Below are 15,221 nucleotides of genomic sequence, written 5' to 3'. Positions count from 1 at the left end.
TTATGTCTTTGGGCTTTTTCTGCTTTACTCTCCAAATTTGATATAAGCCAGCAAATTACAGTTCTTTGAAAAGATGCGCACAGCCCTTGAAAGTTGTTGACCTTTTGAACGTATTTAGACAAACAAACACTTGAAACAGTATTAATGCATAAAATAATATGAAGATGATGCTTTCAGACAAATTAAACATAAACTTGACATCTAGATTCATCACACAAGGTTCAGGATGAGAATCAAGATTTCAGCTTAGATCCCAATTTGGCTGACCTCTAACATGTAGAGTCTTTGTTATAGTGTCATCACTCAAACTCATCTATAGCTTGCTCAGAGTTGTTAGAGTTTGTCCTGTATACTGCAGCCCTAACAAACAGATCCCAGCAGTGGAGTGTTCATGCAGAAAGAAGCTTCCAAGAAGGCCAAACATTCATCTTATAGGCTCCACAAGTAACTATTGATGTCAAAGAGGGTGTGTTGCTAATCATATTTTATGGTTTTCCCAAACTAGAAAGGCAGTTTGCAACTATGTTTTCTGGACAGATAGAATTGTTTGGCGTTATTAGATTGCAGTAAGTAATTCAACTATGAATTCTGCATTATATCAAAGACTGAAGATATGTCTGAAAGTTGAAGTTGAACAGGACAATAGAGAAATCACCATGGCTTGCAAAGATGAAATTGAGTTTTATAGGATATTTATGGTGTAATCAAACCCTTAAACATATTTCAACTGAAGGGGGCAATAGTAGGATCTGAAGACATGGATATAGTTACTTTTTCCATGTAATGATATCTGTTGTGTGGTAAAATATTGAAAAAAACAGTATCGACATTATCTGGAAGAACTGAGTGAAAGATGCTGAAACCTTTGGTCATGTCAAACAAGTCAATAGCTTGCAATAAATGTCTATGACTAAGCTGTTACTTTTTAAATGTGTCCACAGCCCACCAATTTTTAAAAGCTTGCATTCACTATGAAGTTGTTATTATTATTCTACAAAGCGAGAGCTTGTCCTTCCAGTCTACGTATCTTCACACATTTCCTCTGTGTGTTTCACCTCCCTGTGCACCACTCAGAGCTGTCACCACTCAACAGAAACGCACACATACACATGAATTTCTTCCTGCAGATACTCTGAACACACATTAATAATGTACACATCAGCTCCGACCACTTTCTCTGGTTCTCTTAAACACACGTACGTTTACATTTGTATGCAAACACACGCATGCATAAGCTCACACACTCACACAGAGACGTCCATAGACATTGCCTGCAGCTGTATATTTAGTGACACACACAGTGCCATTAGGGAGCCGAGCGGAGAATCAGTGTACAAGGCCAGAGTGATTGTAAGAAGCCCACTCAAAGGTCTGCCGATTATTTTGGTCTCTGCAGGAAATCATTTACAATAGCACCCATCACCCATCAGTTCATTTAAACATTGTTTGCTGTTGTGTGCGTTAAGTGTCAAGCCAGTCGCCACAGTATTGATGGGAACTTCTCTGCTTTGTTGTTTGAGTGGTTGACTATAGCGTGCTGAGGAGGCCGTGGTTGTTTAGAGAATAGGTTGCATGGAAATGAGTCATACACAATGTGATGCAACACAGCGGATAGATTTGAATTATGGGGCAATGAACAATGAGGTCATCACAATGCTGGGGGCCTAAATCTCTCAGCGCCATCGTATAACACAGCATTTCTTATCAATGGAGGAAACTACAGCAAGTAGGATTGTTTAAAGGCTTATTCATTGGTGTAAATAAAGGACTGGTTGGTTCCCTTCATTGACTCAGGTGCTAAGACAATAGAAGGGGAATTCTGCTTTCATTGTTTTTTGAGCACTGTTTACTGTTACAAGTAACATTTACACTTTATTGCACATTTAAATGATTTCATATTGTTAAATAGTTTCAGTTCATCCTTTTCGAGAGGTGCGAGTCTCTTATATCTACAATACTGCATGCAGTGATATTTTCCATATCTTTTCCTTCTTCAGCAGATTGTCCACAATCAGCGTCTGCTGTAATACCATCATCCCCAGGCCCCTCTTAAATTTCCTGCTTACTGAGCTTTTACTTTAACTGCATTACATAGATCTTCCACTCCCTGTTCATCTGGTTCCTTTCAGCATAAACCAGGCTGAAAGATCTGACTTGAAGCACCTTGATGGGACTGGTCATCTGATGGTAAATAAGAAAAAGGGACAAGGAAAGACAAAACCGTCATTTCTTGTGCTTGTTCATTGGGACAGTTGTGATCATGATTGATATCGAATAGCATATTCATTCCAAGTCTTTGGGAGTGTGAATGAAAGGGAGTATTGATCTGGAGCTTAGCTGCTGGTGTAGTATGATAGGCTGAAGAAGGGCAAGGATGACTAGATAGTCATTCTTGATGGAACAAAGATATTAGCAGATGTAGCAATGATCAATGCCTTGATAATATATGTTTACATTATTTTGTCTCAGTCCCAGTGTTATTGAGCGGGCGGAATGTGAATATAGCCTTTTACTCTGTCCAAGGTTGAAGAAGAAAAAGAAAATAATAAGAAGAAAATAATCAAGAACTGAGCTTAAACCTACTAGGTTACTTTCACACATCGTATATGAGCCTAAAATAATCTATCCAGTTCAGTGCTACTCATCTGACATATAACCACCACGCTTTTTTTGCCATGTCTCAGTTTTACATGATACATGGTAGTGTCGCGAAAGACAGATGACTACCACTACGACTTACTGGCCTGGAGCAATAGCTTCCATGCACCGCATGTCTATTTTTTAACCATGTGAGACATTGTACTCTTAGTCTCTTTAAGTGTGCTTACATGCATTTTGAACCCTCTGATTGGTTCTCACTCAGACTGTATGTGTGATAAATGAGATGACATTCAGTACATGGACCTAGAAGAGTGTAAGAGGATATTTAGAGTAAAGGAAGTGTTTGATAAATTATATTTGGTCTTTTAAAACCAATCTCTGCGTGAAAACATATGTCTGGGAATTACTCTAAGCTATGTATAATGGTTAAAATGATATATGTGGTGCATGCAAGTCCTGAAATGTCTGAATGTGTCTGTGCAATCATGCATTGAAATATCTCATTGTCCAGACTTAAGCAAAGTTGATTACAGTTCAGCGGTTCACAGTATCTGGACAAATCAACCAGTTTTATTTATCATGTACACCTACGTTCCTGATTCCCTTTTTTTCTTTCCCTCCCTCTTTCAAAGATTTATGTGGGCCACATAGAGAAGAGTCTTTAATTTTACGCCTGGGTAAACCATATACACTATTGCTCCACATTCCCCGTGCTTATAGAGAGTCTGCTGAAGGACAGGAAGAGAATTGCGGTTTTAAAATGAATATATAGGGGACTCCGCCCTTTAAAGAAAGGCCTTGGATGGCTTGGATTTGCCATAAATCTCCACCAACAGGCATCAGCACAGTTTCCATTGTGTTATGATGCAATTGGTCGCTTAAAGCATAATTACAGAGCGTAATACATGAAAAAAATCATCATGAAAGCATACTGTAGCATCATCCTAATTACATACGGAGAGCTGATGAATAATGGGGATGACACTGGACATCAATACAGCCACTACCTCTCATAATAGAAAACACAATTGTTTTACTGTGGGAAAATGGGGATCATCTATCATGTAGAATCTACTCTGTTTTTTTTTTTTAGAAAGACATTGAGCCTTGAGACCTTAAAAAAACCCTCATCCACCCATTGTTCATTCACCCCCTCCCCAGAGTCTTCTTGATCAGTCCCCCTGCTTAGCCTGAAGCTATAACTACAACTGTTCTCTATCTGAGGCCCCTCTTACATTCATTTGATCAAAGTCCTGCATTTATCACCTTAAGTGTACTCAGACTGTTTTAAATCTTTTCCCTTTCCCTCTTTTCTTGAAACACTCACCAGCAACTAAAGAGAGAAACTAGAAATTTTTCAACTGCCCTATATTTGTCTATAGGCCTGTTACCCTGAGGTATAAAGTTAGCATCATTACATTAGCTTAAACATTTGAAGTTAGCTAGCACTTAGCCTTTGGAACATGTTTGACTTTAGGGTGATGCCAGCTTTCTCTCCTTCTCTCTCTCTCTCAAAAAAAAAAGATGAAATAAAAGAGCTATTTCAGGATTGCGTAAGAAAGATGAACTGATTCCTAGTCTGATTCAATTCTTTGGTTGCTTCCCCAATTTTCAATTTACGTGCTTCCCTAAAGTGGAATCATTTCTTCCCTTGGTTTGAAAAGCACAATAGTATTGTTTGTACAGTTCTTTTTGTGAATGAATTAGCTTATCACACCTTGGTCATTTTCTTGAACCCAAAGCACTTCCATACTCAATTCTTGATGGAGCTATCACAATAGCTGCATTAGTCTCAGTCTTCTATGTCGTTTTTCCTTTGCTATCTGCAGTTTTTCTTGTCCTTGTGGCAGCCCTTCTTATTCAGCATACAACGATAGAATACAATGCTTGTAGCCATATGCTGCCACCATTAGTTTTGTAACAATACAGCCTCTGTACTTACGTTGCCTAAGGTAACTACTACAGAAAGCAACTGTTACATTTTTTGAATTTTGGTATAGTTATCCTACGTGTTGATTCAGGTACCAGCTCTATTATGGGCCCATCAGCAAACACATACTAAACATACCTACTTTCCAAATTAAATAAGGGAACATTACTTCTTATAATGGCACTGGAAATAGGAAGTAAATTACATTTAGTATGAATGTAATTCCAGTGTTTACAGGGTTAGTGTGATTGCAAGGAAAAAAATATACCAAAAATATACTTTATCTAGTTGTAGTTTTCCCTGTGTGTTTCATGGAAACTTTATTTAAGACTTCCTCTGTAGGGATGCAACAAATTGGTGGTGTACCAGTGTTGTGTGCTCTCACTATTGCGCTGGCTATATCTTTGTTTCTTTTTCCTCTTTTGCACTTGCTACTGTTTATGAGTTGTAATGAAAAAATCCCTTTCCCTGTTTTGCTTACACAAACATGGTCGTTCACCACTTCACATTTACATTCAATCCCATTTCTTTTCGATCCCTCTTCCAACACTCCTTACTTGCTGATTCCACCATTCTTGATCATCTCTGTGTGACTAACCATGTTAAGGGAGATACGAATGAGGGTGCTGGATAGTCGAAGGAGCTTAAAACCAAACGTAATTTCACTAGTTCTCTGTTGTCTGTAGCACTGTTCTTGCACTTTAGTCACATGAATACATAGAGACACATGCAACTACATTAACAGAGAACAGTGAATCCATCTTTTGTTGTCTTTGCCCACCCAACCATAGAGACATTGCTCATGGCCTGCTTTACTGGCTGATAGACCCAGTTCCACAGCCCTGCCTGAGCGCTCCACAGAGGGTTCACACGTTGCATGGATGTGTGTTAATGCGGCTGACAAATGTTTTGCATGACAGTGAAAATGCACACAGATAAAGACTGTCTAAAAGAAAATTCAAGTCAAAACAGTATATACACTGTTGCTTTTCGTTTTATCAGCCTCCCCATAAATAAACCATGTGCGATTTCAGACACTGTACACAGAGTAATAACACAAACACACAAATACACACACACACACACACACTGAGGTTGGTTATATTGGTACAAAGTTTATCTCGAAAGAAGTTGGGATTATAGGTGGAAATGAAGGTGGAGAGCAAGAGAAAGAGAGAGAGAAAAGGGAAAAAGAAAAAAGGTTTTTCTAATCTTAATAATAATAACAAAAGAGAGAGTGTGCGAGAGAAAGATGTGAAAACAAAAATACAAACAAAGATGCATTGACAAATACAAAAAAGAACAAAAAACAAATTAAAAAAAGATATGTAACACTAACCATGCATAACTGCCTCTCTGAATTCTGGAAACAGAGCTAACAATTTCCCTTTCTGAAAAGTGTCTCTGGCATTTGGCTGTGAAATGCCACCCATATAAACCAGTTATCATGGCATGAGAGAGCTTTTTAGCTGTAAACTGCCAGCGAGTGCATAGACAGACCATTATAGACTTTGATACCCTGACACTTAAGAGGTCATTATGAGACAGAGCACACACGCACACACACGTGTGCACGTGTATGCACATACAAGGACACACGAATGCTAAACAAGCAATCAGAAGTAAAAGTGGCTTGTGAACTGTCTGGTTCTTGTGTAGAGTGGGTTATGGCTATTCACACAATCTGGAGGGGGGGGCATTATTCACATTGCACCCCACATTCACCACATATTATAGCTATCTGTCTCTATTGTAAAAAATGACAGGGATTTCAGTTCACTGAGCTCGAATAACCCCCACCGTTTTCTCTCTCTCTCTCTCTTCCTCTCTCCTCCTTTCTCCCTTTGTGTCCCTCCCTCTTCTCTCCCCCGTGTCTGCAGAACTGGAACATCCGGCTGGCACTGAGATGTGATTCTCACCAGTTTCATTTCACTTTGACAAAGCAAAGTACACCAGTAACAGGTAAGAAAATGCCACGCGTGTCTGTATTTGTGCATCAAGATTAAATGCACACTATTTCACACTGTAACAATTTTTAAACAGTGGTTAACCAGGGATGTTGACTCAGAATTCGTTCTTATTTACAGCAGGCTTTTTTAAGCCACGGGTATAGTCACGCATATGTACACACACCTGGTGCGTTGTTTTTGCCGACTCTACAGTATACATTATGCTTTTTTAAAATCCAAATATGACCCAGTGTTCTCCCCGGAGGTCTCATGGTTCCATCTGTGCCAGGAAGTGCTCTAATTGGCCCAACAAATGCGTCCTCTGAAACTGCTAATCCAATCAGATTTAACTAAGCTTTAAAAAGAATACAGAACAACAATATGCAGTGAATGCAACAGGAATAGAATTAGATGTGTAAAGATAGTGGGTTCCGTTAGCCCATTGGGAATAAAAGTGAATTTGAATTAATTGCAATCAGCCTGGTGTTCATTGAAGGCATCAGCTGGAGTTTGCCACAAATCCAGACCTTCATCTGCCCATGAAGCCACTCAGCATGGGTTATTTACAGTGTATTTACAAGCTGAGCAGGACCTGTAAAATGTCGAATTTACGAGCTTCCTTTTAATTAGAAATACTGTCTCCTAGAGTTGGGCTGATGAATTGCACATTCAGTTTATTGGTAATCAAGGAGGGTGCAGTTCCTGGGTACTGACAGCTTATCAGAGAATCCTGGTTGCCATCAGTTTTTACATTTTCTTTTTTTTTACTCAGGGAAAAAATATATTGCATCCTTGCTGTAAAAAAGCCCTGAGGTCATGTTTACATGTGGGATCCTATTTGTTATTGATCGAATTGATGAGAATCAGGCTAGTCTCTCTCTCTCAAACTCCTTCTGCTTCCCTTATTTTAGGGTCTCTGTGTCACATTGTTAAGTTTAATCTGTCATTTCACTGAAGTTTCCGACTGCATGGATATGAAATAAAAGACAAGCCATGATAACATTTGTGTAATTAAGAATGTTATTGTGTGCACGCCCGTTTGAGTTTTGATTGTGTAGGCAGCATATGTGAGTGTGACTACCTCAATGCCCTTCCTGTCTGGTCTTTGTGACTCTGCATGCTTGCCTTCCTTGACTCTCACATGGCTCTGAATGCTTGCTTTGAAATCTAATTCTGTGACAGCAAGGCCACATTTTGTCTTTATTTCACTGAGACAATAAGTAAAAAAGAAAGAACAACAGGAAATGGGATACATCATTGTTCGTATGGGGGATGTGTTTTTTTTTCTCTGCGTCAAACAGGTGTTTCCTGGTCCACACGAACAAACACACAACCTTCAATCACCACATTTCTAATGAGAGTGCAGACTGAAAACATATCCGTGAAGTGTCATTGGTTAAACAGTCATTACATGTATACTGAGTAACACATCAAAGCAGTACACAAACAGAATGCTTGGATAAACAAGCAGATGAATGCGAGATACGGTGCAGTCATGCACAATATAGTCACTCATTACAAAGTTAACAAAAATTAAATATCAAGTGTGAAACTGAATTTAAGAAAAGTGACAGTCTTGACAAGCTTTGCACCTGGAAACCTGACACAGAAAATATATTGTGGAAAGTTTATGATTGAAGAAAAAAACAAATTTGAGAAAAATACAAAGATAATTCAAATTCCAGCTGTAACACCACTTACACAAATCAGTCTCTGTTCTCTGTTTTTCTCTCAATCTCTCTTACACAGATCCATATGCACACACACACACACACACACACACTGTCTCTCTCTCCTCTCCCTTGCTGCCACCCAGTGAGTGCAGGCTCATTGTCTTATAACGTGACCTTTGCCTTGTGTTGAGAGGCCTTTATTCGAAGACAATAGGGCCCATATTGTAAACCATGCCAGTCAATGCGGTCCACACAGCTGCCATAAAATGGGTGCAAATTATCCAGGGTCCAAGTTGAGGCTTTGAGACAGGCACTTGTGGCACGCGCGCATGTGTGTTGTCTTTGCTTGTGTGTTTTTGTCTGTACCATTTGTGTCTGTTAGATAGAGGCCATGTTTCCAAAATCAGCAGATGGACTTGCGCAATTAGACTCAGCCTTGTTCTGTGTACACATTGCACACAAACAGACACACGAAAACCCACGCATCCAATGCATACTCGGAAAAATATGCACAGGGCTGGATGTGACACAGATGTTTCTGAAGTTCCAGACCTGGGAGATGAGGATGGAGTTCTTTCTCTCTAATGGGGCTATATAATATATATTATTGAATTTCATCAAGATTAAGTAAGATTAGATAAACACATTTTTTGTTTTCTTCGTTGAATTACTAAAAATGCTAAAACAAGCAAAATTAAATCTAATTATTATTTGTAAATGGATCAAATGAGCAAATCATCAAATAATTAAGCATATTTTTTGTTTCGTTTTGCACGTATGAAGTGTTTTCGTCGAATGCAATGAATTACTCAGCATTATTCAGCATATATTTTCATACTGTGAGAAATTACAAATCTGCTTTTCTTTAACAGATAACGTATTGTAAATAATTGATAATGAATCATCATTAGTTGCAGTTCCATTCATCTATTAACAAAGAATAAAATGTTACAAAAATATGATAAAAGACTGCGTGACCATGTCTACACCATCTCTGCATTTATCCTCACCAGCCACGTATTGACCCGCAGTGACAGATAGGCTCAGAGGGAATGAGCTTGTGACTGAAAGGTCACGGTTTAAAATCTGTATGGGTACAGTAGCTGGAAAAATCCCGGCAGTTTAAATCCCTCAACAACTACCATCAGGGCTGCGACCTATGGGCATTAACCTTTAACTGTTTCGGTGGAGCAGCTCCGACTTCGGTAGTGTGAGACTGTGCGGCTGTGCTGAACGAGCTCCCAGGTGTGACTGAGTTAATGCGTGGATGTGGTCCACCCTTCTTTCCTGCTCAGCCATTGAGGCAAACATGAACGAGTTCTTTCCCAGTCAACGAGCCGGGCTAAATGAAGCGCATGACTTGATAGCTTACAAACGTGCTACATTTTCAGCCATTATTTCAGCTTTGATTGTTTACAGTTTCTTTGCTGATTTGGTGTATTCACACCTGACAGTCTGGAGAAATTCTGTTGGACTTAGTGTTTGCTGTCTGATATTTGCTGCTGTCTGGTGGCTCTGCATCCTGTTTACTGTGCTTCAAGTATCATTCTTTCCTTTATGCACTCTTTCATCCCTCCTAAGATCAAGCGAGTGCACCTGGGGAGCAAACACACACACACCTACAGAATAATCAAATACACATGCGGTTTTGACGTAAATGCACAAAGACCCACATGTATACCCCTCACAAGCACAAATACATTGCCACCTGAGTGGATTGGTACAACCCCCAGCAACACAGAAGTACACGCACACACACACACTTGACAACAGGGAATAGCCCACAGAGATGCTCTCAGTCAACAACTTGGAAAAAAAAGGCAGCTATTTAAGGCCACCGTATTCCAGGAAGGATAAGCCGTCTTATTTGTGCGAAGAAACAAAACAAGTTATGGCAGTTACTATCACTGTTTCTTCCCTACTGTGTCTTCTCCTATTTGGGATGTTTTGCTTATGAGTCAGTGCTAATTGTATAAAGTAGACTATATTGAGAATGCAGATTTCCAACGGGCTTGGTATGATGATGAGCAGATGCACTCGCAGATGTTTTCCTTCCATGTGTGTGTTTACCAGTTCAATTATCCCTATCGTATACTGTAGAGATTTGTTGTTCTATTTGGATGCATCAGCATGGATTCCAACAAAAACCACGAGTTATCGTAACTCTGTTCGTGCAAGCAGACTTGTTTGATACCTTTGGGAGCGCGACAACGGTTAAACACACACACAGACATCTAAACCATGAAATATGCTTTATTCCACTCTAATGCGTTTTAAAAGCAACAGCTGGAAAAGACTCATTGGTCAGAGATTAAACTCTTACTGTTCTAGTTAATAGTTTAAAAGCAGACCTGTTGCTGCGTGCCAGTGTTTCACATTTCAAATCTACATATATATCCATTATCATAGAGGATTAAATGCTGTGAATGTGCTGTGTGTATTCAGTTATTGTAAAGAAAGTCGCAGTCCTCACAAGGATCCAAATGTAATCCTCACATTCAGTTCATGTTTTAGGAACGTGGATCTGTCCAGAATGACTACAGTTATGAAAGGGAATCGATGCTGAAGACTTCTAGCTACAACCGGAATATAAGATCTGAGCAGCATAAGATTAATTTTTGATCATATATTTCTTACTGGCACAATAAAGCATTGATGAAACAAGTGAGAATAGTTTTGCAGACCCTGGGTTTCTTTTATTCGAACTTTGTAACTCTATAAAAATAACTTATTCTGTCAATTTGTACTTACTAATGTGTAATTTTTTTTAACATAAATGGGCATTACATTGTTATTACACATACTTAAATGTGTCGATTATATTGCAGCGATAACAAATAAAGTATATGTACATGTAGATTTGCATATTGCATGTGTTTCAACAATGCCGACTGAAAATAATAGACATTTATTTCAGACATTGTGAACCACCCAGCAGCCTCATTGAATCATTCTATTTTAAATGCATCTGCTTGCTCTGGTTTGTTGATTGGAATATATCAGCACACCAGGGATATGAAACTGCAATAAGATCCAGACCTCTACCCTGCGTGATTTGAATATGAAATGATTAGATTATTGATTTTGGTTATTTGGGTCTCCCGCCCGAGGTGATATTGTGGCAGCGCAATCACCATAGCTGACATTTAGCACTGTGTTTACCTTTGCTGTCCCCATTGATTGCTTCAAAATCACCACCCATACATCCTGCTGGAGCTCATTGTATCATCAGTTTTATGCTATTTTGGAGAAGTGATGGATGCAGCTTATCAAAAATGCAACAGCTGTGGTTTGAGTCAGTGCAAAAAATATCCACGTTGCCCTGCAATCACGAAACACTGGTTGCATTTCATTGAATTGAATCTCATTGTAAAAATGGCAGATGCAATTCACGTGGGTGCAGGTTTACTCCAGAATAAGTCTTTAACATATGTTGATAACATGAAGGATTATTATAGCTTCCTCTGTGAAACTGATGAGGGTTAGGATTCAAACCATTTTGCCCTGCAAACTGAAAACTAAAGCTCAGCCTCAGTCCTGCAGAGAACAGTAATAAGTCTTGATTTTTATGTAATAATGTTCCAGGTAATGCTCTAGCACTGAATAACCACCACTGTGCTTCCTCAATCCCAGTAAACTTTGAAGAGAATCTCTTCCTCAGTTTAGATTTTTTTTGTTTCCAGGGAGAAGTGAAAATGTAATATCTAACAAAAGTGTTTGCTGACAAATACTCCCATATCAGTGTGGACATCTGTCATGAGACATTTTATACGCATCACGGCTCTGAGCAGCATTGCAGTCATAGTGACTCAAAAAGACTGTAATGTTTAATGTGTTCCGTGATATGTGAAGGGAGAAATTTCTATCTGTGTCCACCAGCGCATTTTCCTACACATAAGTCAAGGTGACAGTCTGCAAACGGATGTACTTTTTCTCTTAGGTAGATCTTTCTGTGCTTCCGATGCCATTTTCTCAGCAGCCAGACAATCCAACATTAAGTGCCTCCTTTTATATTTATACACCAGTGTTGGTGCTTATGCATTTTTAATTTATGAACAGCACTGTAAGCACCCCAGAAAGGCCTTTTTGAATAAATATTTCAAGACTCTGATATACACAGTTCATATCTGCTCTATAATGCAAGAGCAAAGGTTTGGTCCTAATGTCTTATGCAAAAATCACTTTTTTCCCCTCCTAACTGAATCAGTGGAAACCACAGAGTTTTGAAGTTTGCTGATTCTGAACAAATCTTTGAAATACTTGAATGCACGTGTTTCTGAAAGAGTATTGGGATCTAAAATTAGAGTAGCAGGAGTCTCATTATTTTGGTCCTACCAGTCTCTTTCATGTGAGCTTATGGTAGTTTAAAATGGAAAAAGGTGGGTGTAGAGCACCTGAGCATGATGAGAATATTAAATGTTCATAGAGCAACATGGCGAAGTGGATGGCAGAGGATAGAAAGGACATGCAAGCATGTGAGAAAGAAGAAAAAAAAGCATAGAGACAGAGTGCACGCAAAGAAGTAAACAAGGCTGGATGGAGGATAGCAGTCGGCCATGAAAATAAATGGATGGAGAGAACAGAATTGAAGAAAAGTAATTGACAAATGGATAATAAAGCTCAAATGTAAGATGAGGTTTTGAGCATTTTCTCTTGCTAACCAAGCCCAGCTCGTTCACGGGGGTTTAAATCTAGGTCACGAGAGTCGTTTGCTCCCTGTTTGTCTGCCTCCGCTTTAATGCAGCATCACTCACTGCTGAGGTGGCTGTTCTCTGTACTGTACAGGACAACTTTCTCCCTTTCCCTCTCTCTCTTCTTCACCCGCGAACACAATCACACGCATACACAAACTCTGCCGCGCGCTGCCTCTGGCTTTAAGGCATGCCTTTGATGGATCCGTTGTGACAGTACTGGGTTTAGAGCAGTGACAGGGAGTAGGAGAGGGAGACGGCAATGGGGGAGCAAAAAAAGGTAGTATGAAGGAGAAGACAGATGAATCAAAGGGAGGAAAACAACATCAGTGGCGCTGGAATCAGCATCACTGTGTCTGTAGTTGACATAATTGATTGTATCAGAGGAAGTTTTGTACACTATTAACTCCGCTCTTATGGGGGAACTCAGCTGTAATGCCATGCAGAATTGAATGGCTACATGCGTGTGTGTGCACAGGACTGTGTGCTTGTTATCTGGATATTTGCATGGGGCACAGCCATTTTTGGGGTATGGATTCATTTTTTGTTTGTTTTTTTCATTAGCTAAGCCTAAAAGTAGGCCAACCATAAACTGGACTTCTGCTCTATGCATTGAGTACTTTGATATATTTTGAGTGTTTTGAGTATTTCAGTGAACTAACCTAATTTGCTTGTATGAGGTGGGAGTCAAAATAGTATTCCTCATTATTCCACATTAATCTGTGGGTTGTATAAAGCAGATAAGTTATGAAATCAGTTTTCACTGATAATTGTGTTGATTCTGCGTATTCTTAGCATTGAATTAGCAAAACTCTAACTCATCTGCAAGCTAAAGTATTGCGTCAAGAGCGTAAATAATGAGTGAAAAAAGTGTAAAAGCATAAAAGCTATTAATTTTTTTTTTGTAAATCAAAACTAACAGGCGCTAAAAGCTGTCGAGAACTGAGTAAACTGGCTCTTCATGACTAATCTGGTGAATCTCGACACCGCCAAGTGGGCTGTTTAATACTTCTCAGCATACGAGCTGCAGTTCCACATATGTGAGAATATACTAGTTTGAAGGGGTTAGCAGTTCCCATACTCAGTGTTCATAATAGAGTGATCACTTACAGTGATGGCAAGCCCATAGATTGCCTGTAAATGATGGATATCGCCATTGTGATTTAACCCATTGGTTTGTGAAATCCTTTTCTGGAGCCTCAAGCTGAGCATTTTTTGCCATTGCGATGTTATTTTTTAAACCACATCTGGATCTGACTGGGAAGCCCAGGATGCTATGTGTCCAACTTATCCCAACCTAAACCCCCGATCTGTTCTACCCTATGTTTTTCTTACAAGGAAAGTGCTTCATGGTGCTCTGACGTCCCTTTTTTAAGGTTATGTGGACATGTGAACACTAACCATGTGACCTTAACTTGTCTGCTATTTTAGATGTGTGACAGTCATGGTGACAATGTAGGGTCAAGTGAATAAGACTCCAGTCATTTAGGCCTAGAGAGTGGTGAGCATCCAACTGACAACCACCAATCGTTCGGGAAAAATGAGTTTTCCCCGAATGGCTGAGAGTGGTGGCAAGAGGTTGATGGGAGTCACTGGGAAAACAATTGCTAAAGCCCTCCAGTCATACAGGCCTACAGATTGATCAGTGGCCCTCTGGCAACCACCTATTGCTAAGGAAAAATGTGTATTCCCCCCTACGGTAAGACGAAATCCTCCTTGTGACTGCTGAAATCGTGGTTTGAAAGGAAGTGATGGACTTGTCTATAAACACCATCCATCTGCAGACAGTATATGGGTAGATTTTATCTCATTGGAACATATCATGACCTAGCTATTTACTGTACAGTTGTTACTCAATTATGAAACTTTAAATAGCTTTTACAGTAAGAGAAAATCTGTAAAGCGCATATCTCCCAGAGACATTATAAACAAATCTTATACAGCCTGGGTGTGAAACTCTGAAACCAGAATCGCCTCGAGGGTTTTGGCAAAGACTAAAATCTGGCCAATGGGTGGCATTGGAAAATGTGAAGGATAGAGGATAAATTTAGTACTTTTAAATGTATTTTCATAAGTTTTATAACTTTTCCTGCTCATAAAGACCTTCCCCAATAGCTATTCTTATTACACCAAAGTAATTAAGTAATAAATAAATGATTAGATGACAGAAAAGTTTCTTTCACTATATTCAATAGAAATGTCTGTTTTGTACAGTGGGTAGTTAATGTGTAGTTAAACACTGTTAGACTGATGTAAAAGCGAGTTTCTTCAGTTCAGCCCACTTAACATCCAAATAGCTTGTATTTGACCCCCGATTAGAGCAGGGCGATATGGCCAAAAATATTTATCACGATATATATTTGAAAATTTGCGATAA

At 39.3% G+C, this 15,221-nt stretch overlaps 1 protein-coding gene across 9 annotated transcripts in view; it reads left to right on the top strand.

Moving 5' to 3' along the window:
• adgrl3.1 (adhesion G protein-coupled receptor L3.1) overlaps nucleotides 1-15,221 on the top strand; it is a 119,996-nt gene that overhangs the window by 7,028 nt on the left and 97,747 nt on the right. For all 9 annotated transcript variants that reach the window (XM_013914341.1, XM_013914337.1, XM_005747019.1 and 6 more), the window contains exon 2: nucleotides 6,412-6,493. The gene's annotated coding sequence lies outside the window, so the exon portion shown is untranslated. The remainder of the gene's footprint in view (nucleotides 1-6,411; nucleotides 6,494-15,221) is intronic.

The sequence above is a fragment of the Pundamilia nyererei genome, unplaced genomic scaffold, assembly GCF_000239375.1.
Source record: "Pundamilia nyererei isolate P.nyererei 1_Seehausen unplaced genomic scaffold, PunNye1.0 scaffold00187, whole genome shotgun sequence".
In the NCBI taxonomy this organism is placed as follows: Eukaryota; Metazoa; Chordata; class Actinopteri; order Cichliformes; family Cichlidae; genus Pundamilia; species Pundamilia nyererei.
Note: the sequence above shows the minus strand (reverse complement) of the source record. Positions and strands in the feature narration are given on the sequence as shown.